Source organism: Schistocerca nitens, chromosome 1 (genome assembly GCF_023898315.1).
Source record: "Schistocerca nitens isolate TAMUIC-IGC-003100 chromosome 1, iqSchNite1.1, whole genome shotgun sequence".
NCBI classification, from domain to species: domain Eukaryota; kingdom Metazoa; phylum Arthropoda; class Insecta; order Orthoptera; family Acrididae; genus Schistocerca; species Schistocerca nitens.
The window spans coordinates 400,324,918-400,347,569 of NC_064614.1; positions in this window are offsets into that span (position 1 = coordinate 400,324,918).

Below are 22,652 nucleotides of genomic sequence, written 5' to 3' on the forward strand. Positions count from 1 at the left end.
AGTTGCAAAAACTGTTTTTGTTAAGTTCACTACAGTCCTTAGTAAACATAATAAGCTATAAAACTCTATTTGTGAAATTGCGAAACACTCGGATGGGAAAAAGTGCGAAGTGCAGGAAGAACTTGCAAAGAAAAGATCTGGAGTTTCTCTCATGCACCGGTGACATCTAGAGAGATCTTTTTCACTCTACAAAGCCTTGTTTAGTGACAAATGAAGGGCTTCACTGCAGAAAATTTCAGGAAACATACCTCGTCTATTGCAACAGTAAAATTGGAGGAGTGATTTTCTGACAAGAAAAAGTATTCTTTATTTCATTTCCCTTTGAAGATTTAGATTAAAGCGGGGCAATTCTTTTCTGCAATAACTGAGTACAAATAGTTTAATTGTGATGAACTGAAAACTATATTTGTTTATCATATCATTTTTATTTTGCATATAGTTTATGCAAATTTTACGAAATTTTTGTGTACATTTGCACGTAGTTTTGGCATTTGTTTTTTGTATGAAAATCCGAGCTCTGGTTATTAGCAGTCTGAAGCTCAACCTATGTCCAGTGAAGATATTGGGTGCATGCTCGATTCTTTGTATAGTGCTCCCTTTCTTCTCTCGGCAGCCACTGCACCACTTTCACGAACTCAGTCTTTCCCAGCAATGTTATGATAACTTTAACGTATCACTTCTGAATCATTAGCTGACCCTTCCAAAGCACTGTTAATTTAGTTCCGTTGTAAGTTGGTACTGATGCTCCATGAACATAATGATTTCGTGTCGTTATAAACCTGTGCTTAACACGAAGGCCACATCAAATCATAATAAATAGGGTTTTATTGTGACCATAGTCTCATTCAGTTTTCTGATGAAACTCCCAATTTTATTATCTTGTGTGTTAATGTACCAATGTTTCACGTGTGCTAGGACTACACTTTTTTAATAAATTTAATTCAGTAAGTTAGTCGTCGCCCGACACCTGTACTTCAAGTCACGTCGTTCTATGGTTTGGTTTTATTTTTCTTTGGGGCGTAAAAAACAACTGATGTCATAGACGCCCAAGACAAAACCACAGAAAACGAAGAGAGAGAGGACTTAAAAAACGACTATACGTCAGTCCCAATTGACATAATGGAAGACAGCTAAAAACAGGTACGTGGAAAAAGGGCTAAAAAAGACACCATACAGAAACGCAGGTCCAAAACCAAAAATTAAATGGCCTTCGCCATGTTGGTATGGCCGATAAAATGTAAAACGCCTACACCTCACTTGCTGAAACGGCGGACAACTCAGACGTCGTTCTATGGGGAGTGAGTTGATTATCGGAAAGGTCACCCGGTAAAACCCTTTCTGGCATCCACAGGAGTATGTCGATGGCCCAGCAGTAATCTCATATCTGCACGCTAAATACGTATTGCAGCACAACGCGCAACCTTTACGATTACCCACAATGCACAAGGAGCAAATGTCACACACGCACATAAACGTGAGGTAAAATCATTTCCACAAACGTTATTTCTAGTAGTCATTCCTTTACTAGGGACTTGCTTAAACCGCAAAGTACAAGTACTCTACAGCACAGAATAAGATGGTCATCGAACAAGTCCACATGCTTCTACTTTCCCGGCTGGGAGCTGTGGCCGAGCGGTTCTAAGCGTTTCAGTCCGGAACCGCGCTGCTGCTAAGGTCGCAAGTTAGAATCCTGCCTCGGGCATGGATGTGTGTTGTGTCCTTAGGTTTAAGTAATTCTACGTCTAGAGGACTGATGACCTCACATGTCGAGTCCCATAGTGCTTAGAGCCATTTTAACCATATAATCATAAACGTAGTTGGAAGCAACTCTCTGATGAAGGCGCATCATTGTAAGAAACATATACTTTTCAGATTTAGAGATCGCTCTCCTGCTGACAATGTCAGGTAACCGCAAAACTAAGAGTCACGCCCGTTGCTGAAAAATTTGAACGACGTTGGAGGAACTCATCTGCAGTACCTCAACACAGTTTCCGCTGTTCCACTATCGGTAATCTTGCACAGATCGATGAACGAATTGGCAATGTGAAAACACAAAAGGTAAGAAATGTAAGAAGGGGAATGAATTGCAATGAGAAAGACTGAGTCGAGAAAAAGCCAAGGTACTTGCGATCACACAAAACAGAAGAAGCGCTAGATCCAGTGGCAGCGTGTATGTCAATGTGTAAGGTTGAAAGTCAGATCCCTGTCTGGTCCCACTAGGTTTACACCACTCTTTAGTTTTTCTGCAGTCCTAATGTTTCAGGAACGTGCTCTAATTGTTATCCGTACCACAATCGATGGTATTTGTCATTCTTATAAAGATTTCGGCATTCTGTCTATTTCGATAACATCACTAGTGGGGAGTTGTTATTCGAATGTTTTAAAATGAAGCAAAGAGAGAGTGATGTGTCCTGTAACTCGGAATCCATCTCCAGTTTCGCTTTAATCTCGGGTAAAGTAATTTCGAAGAAACTGTTTCTGTTCAAGTGCGGCATACAAAGCTCTGTCTAGAAGTTGAGAAAGTCCATGAAAGACACTTTTAGAAAATTGTAAAAAATAAGAAAACCAATTTGCAACATGTCAAGTACGTTTTAACATCGATGTTCATAAAATTTTATATCTCTCCCAATCACTTGTGAAGAAATTTTTATCTGTGGAGCATTGATGATATTTTGAGCATTGAACATTATCTGGAACGGTACTGAATAAATTAACAAATCTTCGAATCACCCATTTATTAATGCTTGTTTTCACAGATTCTTCCAAAAATCTGTACATTTGAAAAAATATTTTCAGTCTCTGAGAGACTGACATGCACTTGCCGAACATATGTCGGATATGATGAGCCACGTTAACAGCAAGCCTTCTTTCACATCATGTTGATTGTGAGATATTACTCATTTAAGAGTGAAACTGTTTCGGCCTCTTTAGTAGCAAGTAATGGTAGTGATCATCGTTTGACTATGTGCCGTTTGTCACTACGAAATTTCAGGTTTTATAGTCCATCACTGCATACACTGCCAGTAATCATCACACAGATTTCAGATATGATTACCGTTTTCAGTCTAAAGTTACGAATGCCCAATGAGACACAGAGATGAGAAACTCTCTTCAGTCACAGTCGATATTTCTTTCGCTTCGCCATCATATATAATGAATTATATTCTATTAAAGAAAATTATTGAAATTGCTGACTATCTTTAAAAGTAACGGACTACTTCATTGCTGCAAAATATTGTGGCTGTATGTCATTTCGAAAGAAGACAGCGGTATATACAATCATCCACTCTGTTTTCAGAGCGAAGTTTGAGATAACAATTTGCCCGCTAAGAGCAATATCAGTTTTTTAATGAGATGTTTCTAAAATCCACAGATTTCCTGGGGCGTAAGAATGACTTGACTGTGAAGGGACTAAATATTGATGGAATGTCTAAACTTTCTCGAAATTTAAACAGGATTTGGGAATGAATGATTTAAGGATCACCCCCAGTTTCGACAAATCTACATGTTCTGCTCAGTGTCTATATCTTAAATACAAATTCTGTAAATCAGTGTGTAGGATTATTATGAGACATTTTGGAAGATACAGCTTTTATCGTTCCAATCTACAGATTTTATCGTTCCGATGGCTCAACAAACATTGCTTCTGTTTTAAGATGCGATACAATAACAAATACTCTGTTGAAAGAATGCGAGTCATTAGAACTTGGTAAACTAGAGCGAAAAAGAGAACGGTCGAGTAAAATGTTAAGATGTATGCCCATGAGGAATCGTTAGTAATCTAGCAGAGAAACAGCAAAAGTGTGGGAAAAAGAGAGAAGAGGAATATCATCAGGAGCAGTTTCACAAGTCAAATGCTTGGCGAATCACACAGAATGATTCAAAAGTCATGCCCCTTAGGACAGACTGAAAAAGAACTCCACTTTCAGAGACGGTAGTATGGACCAAACCAAGAAAAAAATGTCTAGTAAACATGGGCTCCAAAATCCATAACTTAATAATCATGAACACATCTTCATCTTCGTTACTGCAAAACACATCTCATCTACTGAACGAGTACTCATACCTCTTAAGGTATTGAATTTAAAGCCCTTGTTTACTCGACACCTTTTTCTTGTTCTAGTCAGCACTAACACCTCTCTAAATGTGGTAAGCAAAGAGCATGCAGTAGAAGAGCTTTTCTCTTTTATAGTATCGAAGATGAAGAAGTGCTCATAGTTCATAAGATATTCATTTTGCAGCCATGTTTACTAGACTCTTTTACTACCACCTCTAAAAGAGTCGATTCAGTACTGTTTGCTCCAATTTGTGCTATGGGGCATGAGTTTTGAAACACCCTAGATATCGGAAGACCTAAAACGCTACGTAAAAACACGGTTGAGTATAGCGATACAGAAGGAAGCGTTCAACAAAGCAGGAAATTGCTAGGCAGATCACTAAAAAAAACCTGGTCAACAGATTTGCAAATTTACATTTCAGAGACCTGGAAAGCGCGAAAACATGAAGAAAGAAACCTCACGTTCCTGGAAATGTGGGTTTAGATGAAACCAGAGGGCGTGTGTTGAAAGGTAGGATGAGGAACGAAGTGGATTTGAGAATAGTTGGGGAGAGCAGCAACCTCCTAACCGTCGTAAGGAAAAGAAGGAAAATTGACTGGACGAGATCTTGAGACGCTAGTGCTTACTCCAACAAAGAATGAAGCAATGGTAAAAGAAAAGAAAGGGAGAGGTGCAAGAAAATACCGACTGTCAGGGGCGAAAGCGAAAACTAAAGGAAACTGTAGAGGAAACGACAAGACATGGAGATGTGGCGAAGTACCACGCTTAGATCTGTCGCAATGCAGAAGACCTATTGATGATTATAGTGAAAAGAAGAATACGAACAGAAATTGTAACTAAACTGGGTACTCCATACAATTGTGCAAGTATTATTAACTGTCGCATTCGCACCGTAAGTAACAACCGAAATCGTGTGGCCAAAGGTATAAGTAGACCACGATGGAAATAGTTCTGCAGAAATATCCAAATGCGTCACTTGGCCTCAGAGGCGCCACTTAAGTGATTGTTGCGTGGCAACCGGGTGAGTATGCATAGAGCTGCTATATTTGGTTCGGGGTCGAAGGGCAGACACCTGACGCTCACGCATGCAAGACGCGATCGAATGGCCGACGTAAGGTCTATCCAAGAAGTCTGCCCTCGAGAGCACGGAAGGCCTGCATTACGGCTCACAGATAACGAACACCAAGCTCCGTACCAGCGTAAGCACTGACCTTACAGTAAATCACTCAAATTGGCTCCCTTGTGCTCAGCTTGCAAACTGTATGTGAAGTGTTCTTCACTCTGTAGCACAGCGTTTACTGATTTGAAACTCCCTGACACCTGTGTGCCGAACCATTGGCTTATCAATCTAGGCACGATCCGCAGTGCGTCCCTAAGGCCTCGATTCATCTAGTACTTTTTTCTACTTTCCATGATTCGCAGAAGCTCTTCACCACACTCTGTTTCTAAGAAAGAAAAATGCAGTCCTTAAAGATTAAGCGCTAATCAGAGTCCACCTCTAAGTAAGAATTACCGTTACATGGTTTAAGGATTGATGTTAGAGTTCAGATTGATTACATGTAGATTGCAACCAAGCAGCCACCCTTCGTAACAACGTTTACCATCAATTTAATATTGCTCTAACTCTAAGCTATCTCCTGGTGATAGTTGAGAATCCATGTACGCTGCTCGTACGATGTTTCCAGAACCTTTAAACTACGTCCTACAGCAAAGAGAGAAGTGATCGTATAAAAATAGTTTATCGATGAATCAGAATCTATTAACCAACTGGTGAGGCACTAGACTCGTATATGCAGCTAGAGGGATTCAAATCTCCATCCGGATATCCAGATATTGCCCAAAATAATTCTGACTAATGTAGGTATAGTACGCTCAAGAAGGCCACTAGTAGTTAGCCTTATCCAAATTATGTAATATTTCAACTCTAGTGTCCTTGACGTGGATGGTACAGACATTCAACTTTAACTTGCATTCCTCTTTTTAGGTTTCAAAAATGACTTGTTTAATTTCTTTGCAGTAGTGGAAGGTCTGATTTTCAAGTCATCAATGTTTAGAAGCAAAATCAGTTGATGACATAGATTAAAGGCAAAAAGACATTTAACAGCCCGCGACTGTTTCAGAAATATGAAATGGTTTCCGAGAGACCGTTACCAGAACAAAATGTCAATATGAGTTTTGTGTCAACAAGCAAAGCTCAAGTACTTCAGGCGTACAAAAACATAAAGTCAACTACTATATACTGCGACAAGCGGACGTTGTGACTTATGGATATTGTACTAATATTTCTAAGGCCATTACCACATCGCCATATAACATTCAGACCATTATTAAATAGTTGGTGAGGTACACTGAAACAAATGTCAAGCAACTCGTAGACTGTTTTCTGTTCCACACCCTTACAGATAACATACACTAGGCTCTTATATTTTTGGCTGGAATGTAGCATCAAAGGTTAAAAATATAAATATTTTCATTACCCCGGTTCGACCACTATAATTTCCTACGTTTTTAAGGAAACTACCCATTTCTCCAGGCCTTGTCCAGTTATTTCTCCTCCTCCTCTTCGATTCCTGAGCAGTATATTTGCTATTGCTGGCAGAAATTTATTTCAGGGTTCAAGGAATCTTTCTCCTCCCTGATTCCTCCTACGGACACTACAGTCTCCCACAACCGTACCCTACATTCCTTCTATATTATAGCCTTTCAGTTCCTCACGATTATTAAATTTTCACCTTCCTTTACGTAATGAATATCAGTTCACTTCTATCAGCAACTATGTCTCGTCCTGCTCTGTTTGTGAAGTCGTCACTTGTATCTAAACTGCAGTTTACGACATTTATTTTGTTTATATTCGGATGAGAATAATTCTGTTGCGGAATTGTTTACAGTAGCCCAACTCACTGTTTGACCTACTTCATTGCTCATAACGAATCCTACTGCCACTATACCACTTTCTTATTCTATTCGTATTACCTCGCTTGGCAGATCTCTCTTGGAGATCTGGGTGAGGGGTTAATCTAAAATATTTTGCCAATGGAGAGGTCGTCATAGCATATTTTCAGTTAAAATCCACTTTGCTATGGACACAGATTATATGTTAATAATTCAGTGGTTCCTTTTGCCTTATGCATCCCCACGCCTCTCTACCCTTACATGGGCAGTTCCGCAGTCGAAGGGCATTTCATCACGAATCTGAACCCGCTCTTCCGTTCTCTTATGGCAAGGACATTGGCAGAATGAAGGAACTCCATATATCGGAAATTTTCTCTTCCCAAGGCTAAAAAGTTTTTTATTCACAATCTGTGCATTGGTAGAGTTAGAATCAGGAATATAACACCTTTGACTTGGTGTTCTATGTCGTTATCATTTGAGCAAAATTCTCTTAATTTCTTTACTTGTAAGCATGTAATTTGCAGGAGTAACTGCACTACTACATCCAAAGGATATCTGTAACAACTGTCTTGAATGTGCACAATGATTGGTTATGTTTGCATTTATTCTACTTGGATCACACGCCTGTTAAATAAAATATATTGTGATATAATAAAATGCACTTGGAGGATTGAATTTATAATTACTTCATAAGGTTACTTTAAGCTAACGCGGTTCAATTAATTTGTCGATTTTGGTGCCTATACACGGCATAGTGTGCACACTATCCTGAAATGTAAGTTGATGAAGATGATATGGAAATATAAGACATCACGAAAATGAACATTTTCGTTAAGACCAGCCGGAGAAGCCTACATAGTCATGTCAAACATTAACGAAAGGAACTAGATGTATTTCATCATTAGAAATAACTATAAACAGCAAGAAAAACTCTAAAGTGTGTGAGTGACTGAGAGAAAAAAGAGCAGGCTTGGAAACATAAGAGAGACATGTTATTCCTGGACCATCGTGGCTGAAGACCTCTGGTGCCGTCAGCAGCAGAGTGTGAAGAGAGTGGCAATGGTGTATATAGAAGAACTGCTTTCTTTGCGCCATTTATACACGGCAGTTTATGCCCAAACTGTCATGCAACCTAACTTATAACGTACAACGCTCGTCCTAATGACTGGCATGAGAACTGCAGGCAGTATCACAACTTCCATTGACTGCACTGCTGATTACATCTTATCCTTTTCTTTTACTACAGTGAGGGAGAACATTTCCTGCAGCCGTGGGCACTTTCTTTTGATGACCAGTAACAGGAAAGTTAACTCAGAAGGACCGGAGTATCTTAAACTTGTTGTTGAAAGCCGCCCCAAGCAGATTTAGAACAGGAAAGTTACAGTGTCCCACGTCCACACACCAGGCGCACAGGAGGGCAGTCCACATTCCAAAATAATTGCATTGTGTGAGACGGTATGAATCTGAAATCAAGGTGAAAAACTCAGCGCTTGAGACAATGAGACTAGCCATTTGCCACAGCTTTTTGTTTAAATCAGAGTAAGAGGTTTTGTGATTGGTTTGCTGTAATTATTTTGGAAGATGCGCGTTTTTCTGTGCATGTCTACGTGCAAGATCCCATGGTTGCCCATAGCTAGAAATCTGTCATGTAATGGGAGAGCTTTTCTGCGATAGAGGTTTACTGCCTACCTTACTGCACAGTACCATTATTGGTGAACCAAGACAAAAGCAGCGAGAGTAGGAGTTTGTTAAAATTGTTTACAAACTTATTGTTGGTTGAAACTTGCAAGGTGTGATGCAAGTGGTCGGCCAGATTCCTATGCTGGCTGAGCTAGCCAACACTAGCCGGAGAGACGTCGAAGGGAACGCTGGGTTGCAGGAACGTGGAAGAACACACTTACTTCAGGGACGCCCTCAAGAACGCACTTCAGACAGCCGCAGAGAGCGATTTCTCTGAATTAGAGTACAGTACAGATCCTGAACTGGACTCAGAATTACCAGCTGCTACTGCAGCCGTCTTCCACACTCGCTCCATCTAAGTGGTAAGCATGAGCCGTCGAAGCAATCGCCGAGGTGAGGGGGGCATGAAACTATTTAAATTTCACCAAGGTTTAATTCTGCAGTTTTAACATCTCCCCCACCTAGTTGTCCCCATCTGAGCTTTGGGAAATGCACTGGTGTTCGTTAATGCTTTTCTTCAAATCATTAACCATTTTCGCAGCCACTGGCTGTATCCGCGATATAGTTGCATGTAATGCTTTTATGTGTTCAACTATATGTGCCAAACGTTTAGTTCATAACTTCAATATTTTCTACATTTATTAAATTTTTATATACTTACTTCAGTTTGTAAATCATTTATTTGATATATTATGGAAATAAACCAAATTGTTGTAGTGATCACTCGTTTCCTTTTGTAATTAGACTAGTCCCTTCATTAATATATCTGCGTGGAGTTTGGTACCCCACTTTCATGTTTAATGAGGTCATCCATAGCAATTTTCATTTTATAAGACGTTATCCATTGTGTGACATTCATTCTCCTAAATTTGCTCGATCTTCCTTTTCCTGTAAACACTTTCGTATGTCATGTTTTCGAGTAACCTAATCTGCTGTCGCGCTTCTGTCATAATGTCCCCTCATTCCCTCCATATCCGAATACTACGTATCTCTTCCCTACGTAATTTCAACCTTTCTTACTCGCAGATCACGAAATCATTCTCGAAATCTATCATTCCTATTAGACATAACATACTCTACAGTTTCAACCCAAAATGAAGTGCAGCTTTCCCTGCCTAGTAGTAGTCCAGTCCACTTCCCAATACCGACATCCCAGCCGTTAGCTTTTCCCCATAATCACACCCATCACGTATCCTGTATCATCCTCTCCAATCCCACACCCTTGCGTAAAACTACCATCTAGTATTATGGTGAAACCATAGTAGTTTCCATAGATATAGAAAGAATTTGTAGCATCCAAATCACATCACGCATAGTTATTTGATGTTGTTGTTGTCGTCTTCAGACTTAAGACTGGTTTGATACAGTTCACCATGCTATTTTATCCTGTTCAAGCCTCTTCATCTCCGAGTAACTACTGCAACCTATATCCTTCTGAATCTGTTTAGTATATTCATCTCTTGGTCTCCCTCTACGATTTTTACCCTTCACGCTCCCTCCAGTACTAAAATGGTGATCCCTTTATGCCTCAAAACGTATCCTTGTAGTCAAGATGTGCCAAAAATTCCTCTTCTCCCCAATTCTGTTCAGTATCTCCTCATTAGTTACATGATCTACCCAACTAATCATCAGCGTTCTTCTGTAGCACCACATTTCAAAATCTTCTATTCTCTTCTTGTCTAAACTGTTTATCGTCCATGTTTCACGTCCACACAACGCTACCCTCCTCCATACAAATACTTTCAGAAAAGACTTCCTGACACTTAAATCTACACTCGATGATAACAAATGTGTCTACTTCACAACGCTTTCCTTGCACTCGCCAGTCTACATTTTATATCCTCTCTACTTCGACCATCCTTACTTATTTTGCTGTCCAAGTAGCAAAGCTCATCTACTACTTTAAGTGTCTCATTTCCTAATCTAATTACCGCAGCATCGCCTGATTTAATTCGACTACATTCCATTATCCTCGTCTTCCTTTTGCTGACGTTCATCTTATAGCCTCCTTTCAAGACACTGTCCATTCGGTTCAACTGTTCCTCCAAGTCCTTTGCTGTCTCTGACAGAATTACAATGTTATCGGCAAACCCCAACGTTTTTCTTTCTTCTCCCTGGATTTTAATTCCTTTACTGCTTGTTCAATGTACAGACTGAATAACATCGGGGATAGGCTACAACCATCACTCCCTTCTCAACCACTGCTTCCCTTTCGTGTCTCTTGACTCTAATAATTGCCTTCTGGTTTCTGTACAAATTATAAATAGTCTTTCGTTTCCTGTATTTTGCCCCTGCCTCCTTCAGAATTTGAAAGAGAGTATACCAGTCAACATTGTCAAAATCTTTCTCTAAGTCTACAAATTATATAAACGTAGGTTTCCCTTTGCTTCACGTGGCTTCTAAGATGTAGCCTCAGTATTCCCATGCATGTTCATTTCTACGGAATCCAAACTGTTCTTCCCCGAGGTCGACCTCTACCAGTTTTTCCATTAGTCTGTAAGGAATTCGTGTCAGTATTTTGTAACTGTGATTTATTAAACTAATAGTTCAGTAATTTTAACACCTGTCAGCACTTGCTGTCTTTGGAGTTGGGATTATTATATTCTTCTTGAAGTCTGAAGTATTTCGTCTCACTCACACATCTAGCCCACCAGACGGAAGAGTTTGATCACGGCTGGCTCTCCCAAGGGCATCTGTAGCTGTAACGGAATGTCGTCTACTCCCGGGGCCTTGTTTCTATTCAGGTCTTTCAGTGTTCTGTCGAATTCTTCATACAGTATCATATCTCCTATCTCATTTTCATCTATGTCCTCTTCCAATTCCATAATATTGGCCTCAAATACATCGCCCTTGTATAGACCCTCTATATGCCCCTTCCACCATTCGGACTTCCCTTCTTTGCTTAGGACTGGTTTACCATCTGAGCCCTTGATATTCATATAGGCGGTTCTCTTTTTTCCAAAGTTTTCTTAAATGTTTCCGTAAGTGGTATCTATCTTACCCGTAGCGATATATGCTTCCACGTCCTCACATTTGTCCTCTAGTCACACCCGCTTAGCCATTTTGCATTGCCTGTCGATATCATTTTTGAGATGTTTCAATTCCTTTTCATCTGCTTCACGTACTGCATTTTTATATTTTCTCTTTTCATCAATTAAATTCAATATTTCTTGTGTTGCCATGGGATTTCTACTAACCCTCGTCATTTTACTTACTTGATCCTTTGCTACCTTCACTGTTTCATCTCTCAAAGCTACCCATTCTCCTTCTACTGTATTCCTTTCCCCTGTTCTTGTCAGTCGTTCCCTAATGTTCCCTCTGAAACTCTCTACATCCTGTAGTTCTTTCAGTTTATCCAGGTCCCATCTCCTTAAATTCCTACCGGTTCGCAGTTTCTTCAGTTTGAATCTATAGTTCATAACCAATAAATGGCGGTCAGAGTCCACATCTGCCCATGGAAATGTCTTACAATTTAAAACCTGGTCTCTAAATTTCTGTCTTGCCATTATATAATCAATCTTAAACTTTCCGGTGTCTCCAGGTCTCTTCCACTTATACAATCTTTTTTCACGGTTCTCAGACCCAGTGTTAGCTATGATTAAGTTATGCTCTGTGTAAAATTCTACCACGCGGCTTCCTTTTTCATTCCTTACCCCCATTCCGTATCCACCTACTACTTTTCCTTCTCTTCCTTTTCATATTACCGAATTCCAGTCCCCCGTGATTATTAAATTTTCGTCTCCTGTTTGAATAATTCCTTTTATCTGATCATCCATTTCTTCAATCTCTTCATCGTTTGCAGAGCTAGTTAGCACACAAACTTGTACTACTGTGGTAGGCGCGGGCTTCGTTTCTATCTTGGCTACAATAATGCCTTCACTACGCTGTTCATAGTGGCTTATCAGCGTTCCTATTTTTATATTCGTTACTAAGCCTCGTCCTGCATTACCCCTATTTGATTTTGTATTTATAACGCTGTATTCACCCGAGCAGGAGTCCTGTTCCTCCTGCCACCGAACTTCACTAATTCCCACTATATCTAACTTTAACCTATCAATTTCCATTTACAAATTTTCTAACGTACCTGCCCGATTGAGGGATATGACATTCCACGCTACGATACGTAGAACGCTAGTTTTATTCCTGCTGATAACGACATCCACCTGAGGAGTCATCGTCTGGAGGTCAGAATTGAGGATCCTTTTTACCTGCGGAATATTTTATCCAAGAGCACGCAATCATCATTTAATCACACAGTTATTTGACAGAGGCGGATTTTTGATCATTCCATCGTTTTCCACGAAAGTGTGAATGACGGATGCATATTCGCTGCCAGTTCTCCCCATCTGAGAGACGTATCTAAATAACAAATAAAATAAAAATATGAGGCAGGTTTTGTTGCGTCAGACTGATCTGACTGAAAACTACTGCAACAAACGCAACGTTCAGTTCAGCAGGCGTACTTTCTAAGTATACGATTTTGAAAACTGTTATAATATAAATATCTCTGATACCTTCTCTGAGAGAAAAAAGCGGTCGTGACTGTGGAGGAGACCGTGGGGGAATGGCGATTTAAGTTTAACGTTCAGTCTGGTTAGTTGTTGGCGAAGAAACACCACATAAACTGATTCGCGGGATTGATAAGAGATAGTAGGTGGTGCTTGCAGTCACAAAAGAAACAACAGAAAAAATTTAAGATATAAATGCAGATCATCACTCATGTAGCCCTCTTAGGGTCTGTAATGGAAGGTACATGATTCACCACTACCAGTCCTTCCCCACCCTCATTCCCTCCTGATCCACTTCCAAATGATACGCAGAAATGTTGGTTTCGATATGCTCTTATGTAAGATCTCTGATTATCCTCCCATACTGGCTTGGGAGATATTGGTAAGATAAAGTAGACCCATACGACAAAATATTCGTCATCTGCTTAAAAGAGGAAGCTACTCACTTTGGACTGCTGTAGCCGGTTATTTATTTATTCGTGCTAAAAGCGTTGCATAGAAATAGACAAAAAGAGAAAAGCAGACAGTATATAAAGTAAATACATACAAAGGAAGTATAGATATAATGTGAGGAAAATACAGCCAAATAATAAAAATTATACATAAACAGATTACAAACACTTAATATAATCAGGCCAAAATTTAACGACCTCGACGGAATTGTCCCTGGCCCACTACAGATCCTCCAGCGTGCAGGAAACTGGCCACTGAGGACAGTTGTACAGCTGTTTGGTGGTTTGTTAGGTTCTACATTCGCATACCGTTGATGGGTCCCCAAGATAGTCCCATTTCACCATATTATCACTTGTTCTACCCACACCACTTCTTACTCTGCTGAGGGACTTCCACGTTCTCCAGTGCAGGTTTTCGCCTGGGGGAGAACCTCCGAAGGTAGGCTCCCTGATGCTATACCTGCGTTTCCAATTGGCGACATTGTCGTGCCATTGACGGTGATGTACTGCCTTTGACGGAAATTTTTGGAAAGCTCTTCCTGGATTTCAGCCTGCTTGAGGGAGTTTGGTGTCCATGCAGCGGGTGAGCAGCGTTCAGTTCCACTTTGCTTCTCTCTGTGTTCGCGGCAATCTTGCGCCTTATATCTGGTGGGTTATCCCCGTCAGGCTATAGAGTTTGTAGGTAGGCGTTGCTCTCAGGTATCCTCATGTTATTCTATACGTTTCGTTGAGAGCAACACCCACATAATTAGCATGACAGAACTGTACCAAGCAGGGCAGGCGTATTCGGTGGCAGAGTAACATAATGCAAGGGAATGCTAGTGCCGATGTTCTGAGTACTGTCGAATGGGCACCCCATCCGCTACTTGTGAGCTTTCTGATAATGTTATTGCGGACGGATACTTTCTTTCTTTTTAATTTTCTGTTGGCGTCTTTGTTCCGTAGATGAAAATCGCATACTTGAGATTTAGCCGGATTCGGTTTCAGGTAGTTATTTTCCGCGAGAATGTGAAGTCCATTTGTCAGATGTCTCTCTGCTGTTTCGAAGTCTTTGGCTTCAGATATTAGCTATAGGTCGCCAGAATAGATGAAGCTTTTTGTATTAAAACGTGTGGCTGATCGTTACGATAGATGTTGAACAAGGTTGGTACTAGGAAGCTACCTTGAGGCAGATCGTCTTTATGTATTCTCCATCTACTTTTCTTGCCTTCTTGTTCGACATAGACTCTAAGGTTCTGAATGAGAGCTGTAAAATCCATAATTCCTCTTTAGTTGATATAGTTGGCGCAAAATGGTATTGTACTGCACAGTATCATAAACTGCGGAGAGATCCACGAATACTATTCCTGTGACCAAACACCACACAAAACCATCCTCGATATTCTGTGTCAGATTTAGCATTTGTGCTGTGCAATTTTTATTTGGTCCAGATTCAGCTTGTTGTGGAATCAGGTGTGGCTCGGCGACAAGGCCACGATCTTTTATAAAGATGGCACAAAAGAGATACAGGGCGGAAGTTCTTGGCATCGAAAGCTGGATTCCAGGGTTTCAGTTTGGCAATGACCCTTGTCCTACTTCAGATTTTAGGAAACTGCTGTCGTGTTAGGCAGTTATTATAGAATTGCAGTAGCCATCCCATAGCCGTAACCCGAAATGCTTTATCTGCTCCACTAATAAACTTTTTAATAGCAGCTTTCAGTTCTTCCAAAGTAAACTTAGCGGATAGCAATTTTGTTTCTAGATTTTGTCGAGTTATCCTTGTTTTTTTTTCTTTCCTCCTCCAGTTTTCCCATTCAGCAGCACCTGGTGGGCAGCTTCAATTGCGGTAAGGTTGAATCTTACTTTGGAGACAGTAGGGTAATTACTGAGTCGTTTGAGCAGTATCCAAGCTTTTCTGCTGCTCTTAGACATGTCAATACTCTCTACCGTTTCAGCTGTGTAACACTGTTACCAAGCGGCTGCGTGATCCTCCGTCGCTGACGTAAAGCCGACGTAACACTGGACGTGTTTCCCATCGTGCAACACACCGGACGTGATTTCGATTCTGGTTGGTGCACACTTAGAAACGAGCTGGTGCATCACATCGAACCTGATCCTCATCGTGATTTGCGACCGCTGCGCTCCTGAGCGGCAGTTGTTGGCTACATCTAGCTTGCAAATTGATGCCCGTAAAACTGCTACGTTGCCTATTTTAAAACGCACATTTCCTGCCCTTTTCATACAGTAATCATGTTTTTTTTTTTTTTTGGTCTGGAGTATACATAAATAAAAATCTCAATGTCTAGAGACCTGATAGAAGGTAAAAATGATAGTTCCGTGCCCAGTCAGTAACATTAGTTTTTAAAACTTCCATTACAAAAAGCGCAATACAAACCAATAGTAGTCTTGCACATAAGATATAATTTATTTCGTCATTTTCACTTTTCAGTAACACCCCAACGTCATTCATATGCGTCACTGCTTCTATTCCACGAATAGAACCCTTGAAAGAAGAGTGTTAACACGAGCCATAGTTGCCGCCGATATCCTTGGTTCACGCTGGTTTATCTACGTGAGAGGGCGCGGCGGCGCGCGAGAGAGGCAGTCTGTATCGAGCATTGGGCAGCGAGCGACAGGCACTTACTGTGGCAGCGCGGCTCTGTGGGGCACCGTGGTGTGGCGTATTTCCGACATCTGAAGTGCTGTTTGGCTGGGGGCGTAAAGCAGACGTGGTTGCTGCCGATGGCTGCTTGTGTTCCTATGAGCCTGCCGTAGTCGGTCCAGGGAACAGACGGAATTACTGCTGTGGTGTCACCGCCAGACACCACACTTGCTAGGTGGTAGCCTTTAAATCGGCCGCGGTCCGCTAGTATACGTCGGACCCGCGTGTCGCCACTGTCAGTGATTGCAGACCGAGCGCCGCCACACGGCAGGTCTAGAGAGACTTCCTAGCACTCGTCCCAGTTGTACAGCAGACTTTGCCATGGATGGATCAATGACAAATACGCTCTCATTTGCCGAGACGATAGTTAGCATAGCCTTCAGCTATGTCATTTGCTACGACCTAGGAAGGCGCCATTACCAGTTTATATTCATTACCAGTTTATATTGAGATTATAATTCATGTATCAACAAGAGCGATGTTCTCCAATTGTGGATTAAAGTTAAGTATTCCAAGAGCTTTGTACTTTATTTATTAGACTCACTACTTTAACTGTTCCAGACCTCACGCCAGTCTGCGTGAGCTTAAACGCGTGCATTTCGGCCTCCTCTAGCAACACGGTGTTGGCTCTTCTGCCAACACATCATATGGCGACGAGTGTAAAAACGGTCTTCTTCTTTACATTGCACTCATTTACTTGTGTCATGGCTTCGCCACAATCTCCAGATGTACTGTCCGAATTTTATCGCTTGCAGAATCAGCAGACGCAGGCCTTATTGGATGCCCTTGGACAGCTCGTCCAGGGTCAACGTGCAATGCAAAACGATGCGGCAGCCGCCGCTCCACCTCTACCGCAGCCACAACACGCAGTTGCACCACCTTTTCATCCTTTTGATGCGGCACTGGAAAGCTGGACGGAGTGGTCACACCAATTTGGATTCCATCTCGCCGCCTACAGAATTCAAGGTATTGAGCGACAGCCTTTTTTGCTTTCTTGTGTAGGAGTGTCCACCTACCATGTGATAGTGAAATGGTTTCCCTGACGCGACGTAGCAACTCTGTCCTATGACGAAATTTTGTCTGCATTAGATGCATATTTCAAAGAATCAGTCAATGTAGTTGTAAAACGGTATACGTTCTTTCGTACAAAACGTACGGCCAGTCAAACTAATCGGGAGTGGGTTGCAACTTTGCAAGGCCTTACTCTGGATTGTGCTTTTGAGTGTGAATGTGGACTCCCTTATTCAGATACTATGGTACGTGATGCAATTGCACAGAACGTTTCTGATGTTCGTATACGGGAACAGATTTTGAAACTAGTCAATCCCTCCCTTCAACAAGTGATGGACATCTTGGATAGGCAGGACACATTTGACTTTGCTCAGGAATCATTTGAAACTTCGCCAGCTGTGTGTCACATTAACCGGCCCGCCGGGCGAGCTGCATGGAACAGTAAACAGCCCTCGCGCCCGTCTGCTACGTGTGCCGCGCAAGCAAGCAAATGCAGTGCTAAAATCATGCCCGCGGTGTGCTACTAGACATTCATGTGAGAATTGCCCGTCACGCCAAGCTATTTGCTTTTTCTGTAATAAAAAAGGACATGTTCAGAGTGTTTGCCAGAAAAAGCTTAGATCGGCCACTCACAACCATTCCAGGCCCTTTGCTTCGCGCCGGAATCGAACCAAGAATACTCCAGCTCGTGAACCTTCGCCCATGGATATTCATGCAGTTCATTCCACTCTGCCCAGTGCCGCTCTTTCTAACAGTGACTGTGTTCGTCCCGCAAACAGTGTGCGTCGACATCGACGGAAATCCCGTCAAGTCGCAAGTGATTCTGTACCAGTGTCAGTTCACGTTGCATGAGACAGTCGCTCTTGTCTTCAGCAAGACAATAAACTTTTTGTAGATTTGGTCATTAATGGCAACGTGATCCCATTCCAGCTCGATAGCGGAGCTGCAGTTTCACTGATCAATAAAGACACGTAAAAACAACTGGGCACACCTCCGTTGAGTGCCGCAAATGTTAAGTTAACTAGTTATTCAGGACAAGCTATCCCTGTGTTAGGACAGTGCAGCATTCTTGCAACATACAAGGGACAAACAAAACTTGTGTCATTTTACGTTCTTCGTTCTTCTTCTGCAGTGAACTTGTTTGGTTTAGATTTATTTCAGTTGTTTCACTTGTCTATAGTAAATCAGGTCCTATCAGTGAACCAGACTGTGCCTTCAGACAGTGTTTCTCGTCTTTGTGAAGAATTTGCGGACATTTTTGCACCGGGCCTCGGTTGCGCTAAGAACTATAAAGCACATTTGGCACTGAAAGTAAACGCGCAACCGAAATTTTTCAGAGCGCGCAATGTTCCCCACGCATTGCGTGATGAGGTCGCAAGAACATTACACGATTTGGAATCACAAGGTGTGATTGAACGTGTGCAGGCTTCTCTCTGGGCATCACCCTTAGTAATTTTGCCATAACCTTCCGGAAAATTGAGGCTTGGTGTGGACTTCAAGGCAACAGTGAATCCACAACTAGTGATTGCAACTTTTACTTTACCCCACCCGGAAGATCTTTTTGACAAACTGTGCCCGGGTAAATATTTTTCGAAGTTGGACCTCGCAGATGCGTACTTGCAAATACCGGTGGACGAAGAATCCCAGCGCGTTTTGGTGGTTAACACGCATCTTGGTTTGTACCGATTCAAAAGACTGTCATTCGGGTGTGCATCCGCCCCTGCATTGTTTCAGCAATATCTGCAAACTGTTTGTGCGTCGGTCCCTACTGCAGCAAACTATCTGGACGATATTGTGATCTCTGGAAAGACGGAAGAAGAACATTTAGCCAATCTCAGAACATTATTTCAGGTCTTGCGACAAAATGGTCTTCGCTTGCGGAAGGACAAATGTGTGTTTTCTACTCGTGACTTACCCTATCTGGGACATGTAATCAATGCCGAAGGCATACATCCCAGTCCAGAGCACCTCCGTGCCATACAGAACTTGCCTTCGCCGCAGAATTTGAAGCAGCTACAGAGTGTGCTGGGAAAAATCAATTACTGCAATAAATATGTGCGCCACGCCTCTTCCATTTCAGCTACGCTTCATCGCTTACGCCATAAAGGTGTTTCGTTCGTCTGGACGACGGAATGCGAACGCGCCTTTCGCCAGTTGAAATCGGCGTTGCTTTCCAATACTTGCCTTACGCCATTCGATCCCCAGAAACCCCTTTTGTTGATGGTAGATGCATCGGATTTCGGGATCGGTGCTGTGCTTGCGCACAAAGACGGAGCGCATGATCGCCCTATTGCCTTTGCGTCCAAATTGCTCTCGTCTGCGCAAAGAAATTATTCACAGATAGAGAAAGAAGCTTTGGCTCTCGTATTTGGTGTTACTAAGTTTCATGATTTCTTGTATGGTCGTCACTTTACCATCATCATAGGCCGCAAACCTTTGACATCTCTTTTTCATCCAAACAAGCCTGTACCTCCACGTACAGCGCAGAAATTCATTCCCTGGTCTATTTTCCTCTCGCAGTACCGCTACAATATCTTGTATCGGTCCACTGCTAAGCACGGAAACGCCGATGCGTTGTCCCGTTTGCCTGTTGCTGAGGATAGAGCATTTGATTCTTCAGAACTTGCTTGCATGTTCATTGATGCGAAAACCGATGACGTGGTCGAATCGTTTCCGATTGATTTTCGTCGTGTAGCTACAGCCACAGCTGCTGACCCGGTCCTTGCTACCGTTTCGCGTTTTGTTGCTACTTAATGGCCCTTGTCAAAGTCACGGATCGAGGATCCGTTGGTTCGCCGATTTTTTGCTCACCAGGAGAGACTTTTTGTACGACGTGGTGTTTTTCTGTTGCGTTCTGATAATGATCGGTCCCGGGTCCTGGTCCCACGTTCGTTACAGTCCTCTGTCTTACGGCTTCTCCACCAAGGACATTGGGGTATAATGCGAACGAAACAACTTGCTCGTCAGCACTGTACACGGTTCGGAATCTATGCTGCGATTACGAATATGTGCTCTTCTTGCATGGCGTGTGCCGAACAACAATCCGCCCCACCACGGAAATTCTTTGCATGGCCGAAAGCCACTTCCCCTTGGCAACGCTTACACATCGATTTTGCTGGTCCATACTGGAATGCTCGATGGTTGGTTGTGGTAGATTCATTTAGTAATTTTCCTTTTGTTGTCAGGATGTCTTCCACGATGTCATCTGCCACCATCCAAGCGTTATCCGCCATCTTTTGCATTGAAGGTCTTCCACAGACTATTGTTTCCGACAATGCCCCACAATTCATGTCCACACAATTTCAGTCATTCTGCAAGGCCAATGGTATTCAACATCTGACGTCCGCGCCGTTTTCGCCACAGTCAAACGGTGCCGCTGAACGATTGGTGCGGACTGTCAAGTCACAGATGTTGAAGTTCAAAGAGCATTCTCTGGAGGACGCGTTATTGCTCTTTTTGTCCTCGTATCGCTCTCAGCCCCGAGATGGTCGCTCGCCGGCTGAGTTGCTCCACGGTCGTCCTCATCGAACCTTGATGTCTTTGCTACATCCGCCACATCAGGTTCCTGTGCAGCGGTAGACGCCTGCTTTTGCCCCAGGCGACGTTGTATACTATCGCAACTATCGAGGTTCACGGCGTTGGCTCGCAGGGCGCATTCTTCGCTGCCTCGGCCGCGCTATGTATTTGGTTTTGGGGGCCTCTGGTGAGGTGCGTCGGCGCCTCTGTCGTCGCCTCGGTTCTGCCGCTCCCCGTCTGCTTTCAGCGACGGTGCCGTCCAGTCAGCGCCCTGGGGACCCATCTACTGGCTCGCCTCATCCCCAGGTGTTACCGACGCTGCCTTCCATTTTGCCCCATGGCGACGCGCCACCGCCGCCGCCTGTACTCCCGCCGGCGACGCCCGAAGTGGACGCGTCGCTGCAACCACCGGGTGCCTCCCTGGGTCACGCGCCGCCGATCGCTTCCCGTGACCAGCTGTCCTCCGACATGGAACTCTTGCCCGCTCCGGACCAGATGTCGTCTTCGCCCGTCGGGTGCCCTGAGGTCGACCCTTCGGCCCCTCCAGTCTCTCTAAGGGCGCATACACCGCATGTTGGCGTGCACCCTGGACTAGGTTTTCAGGCGTTTCCTAGTCCCCTCGGACCGAATGGCAGGGTGCGGGTGGCACAGCCTCGCCTGTTGTTAGGCTCCCTACCTCGTCGCATACGTCAACATGGGGTCCTCCCCACGGCGGGCGGAAGCCTTATAACATAACCGTACGCCGATTTGCGGGGGAGGAATGTGGTGTCACCGCCAGACACCACACTTGCTAGGTGATAGCCTTTGAAGCGGCCGCGGTCCGCTAGTATACGTCGGACCCGCGTGTCGCCACTGTCAGTGATTGCAGACCGAGCGCCGCCACACGGCAGGTCTAGAGAGACTTCCTAGCACTCGTCCCAGTTGTACAGCAGACTTTGCCACGGATGGATCAATGACAAATACGCTCTCATTTGCCGAGACGATAGTTAGCATAGCCTTCAACTACGTCATTTGCTACGACCTAGCAAGGCGCCATTACCAGATTATATTGAGATTATAATTCATGTATCAACAAGAGCGATGTTCTCCAATTGTGGATTAAAGTTAGGTATTCCAAGAGCTTCGTACTTTATTTATTAGGCTCACTACTTTAACTGTTCCAGACCTCACGCCAGTCTGCGTGAGCTTAAACGCGTGCATTTCGGCCTCCTCTAGCAACACGGTGTTGGCTCTTCTGCCAACACATCAACTGCCTTGCTGCGCTGTTCGAGCTGATGTTAAATGGTGAGCCACATTCACTGCTCTATGTCTGCCTAGCGGGCTCGTGCTCTACGCTGTTAAGGCGTTAACGCCGTTGTGTCCAGCATTAATGCAACTTCTGACATTAAAATTCGGTGAATGGAGGCAGAATAGTCGATCGGGCAACACTGGAGACTCACAACGCTGGACCTGTGTAGCGGCAGGTGTTGACAAGCTGCCCCATCGTAGTGCAATTGAGCATCGTGTGTGTTCCATGTTAGACCTGTTGGACGAAGTTAGTGCGTTGGATCTGAACCAAGAACAGGACAATGAAGAGCAAAGGATCAATTTAAAATTTTGCTGTAGGCTGGGAAGACACCAAAAAAACGCATGAAATGCTGGTACGTGTTTATGGGGATCAAGCACTGACCATGAAGTGTGTGTACAAGTGGTTCGCCCGTTTTCGAGCAGGCCAGGAAAGTGTTTCTGAAAATCCCTGTAGCGGTCGACCGGCGATCGTCTTCAGTGACGAGAACATTGAGAAAGTGAGGACATTAATCACGAACGACAGTTTATTAACTGTGCGGACGATAAGGATGAACTGCAGATGAACAGATGAATCGTAAATCCTTGTGACAACTCCTTACCCAGGAGT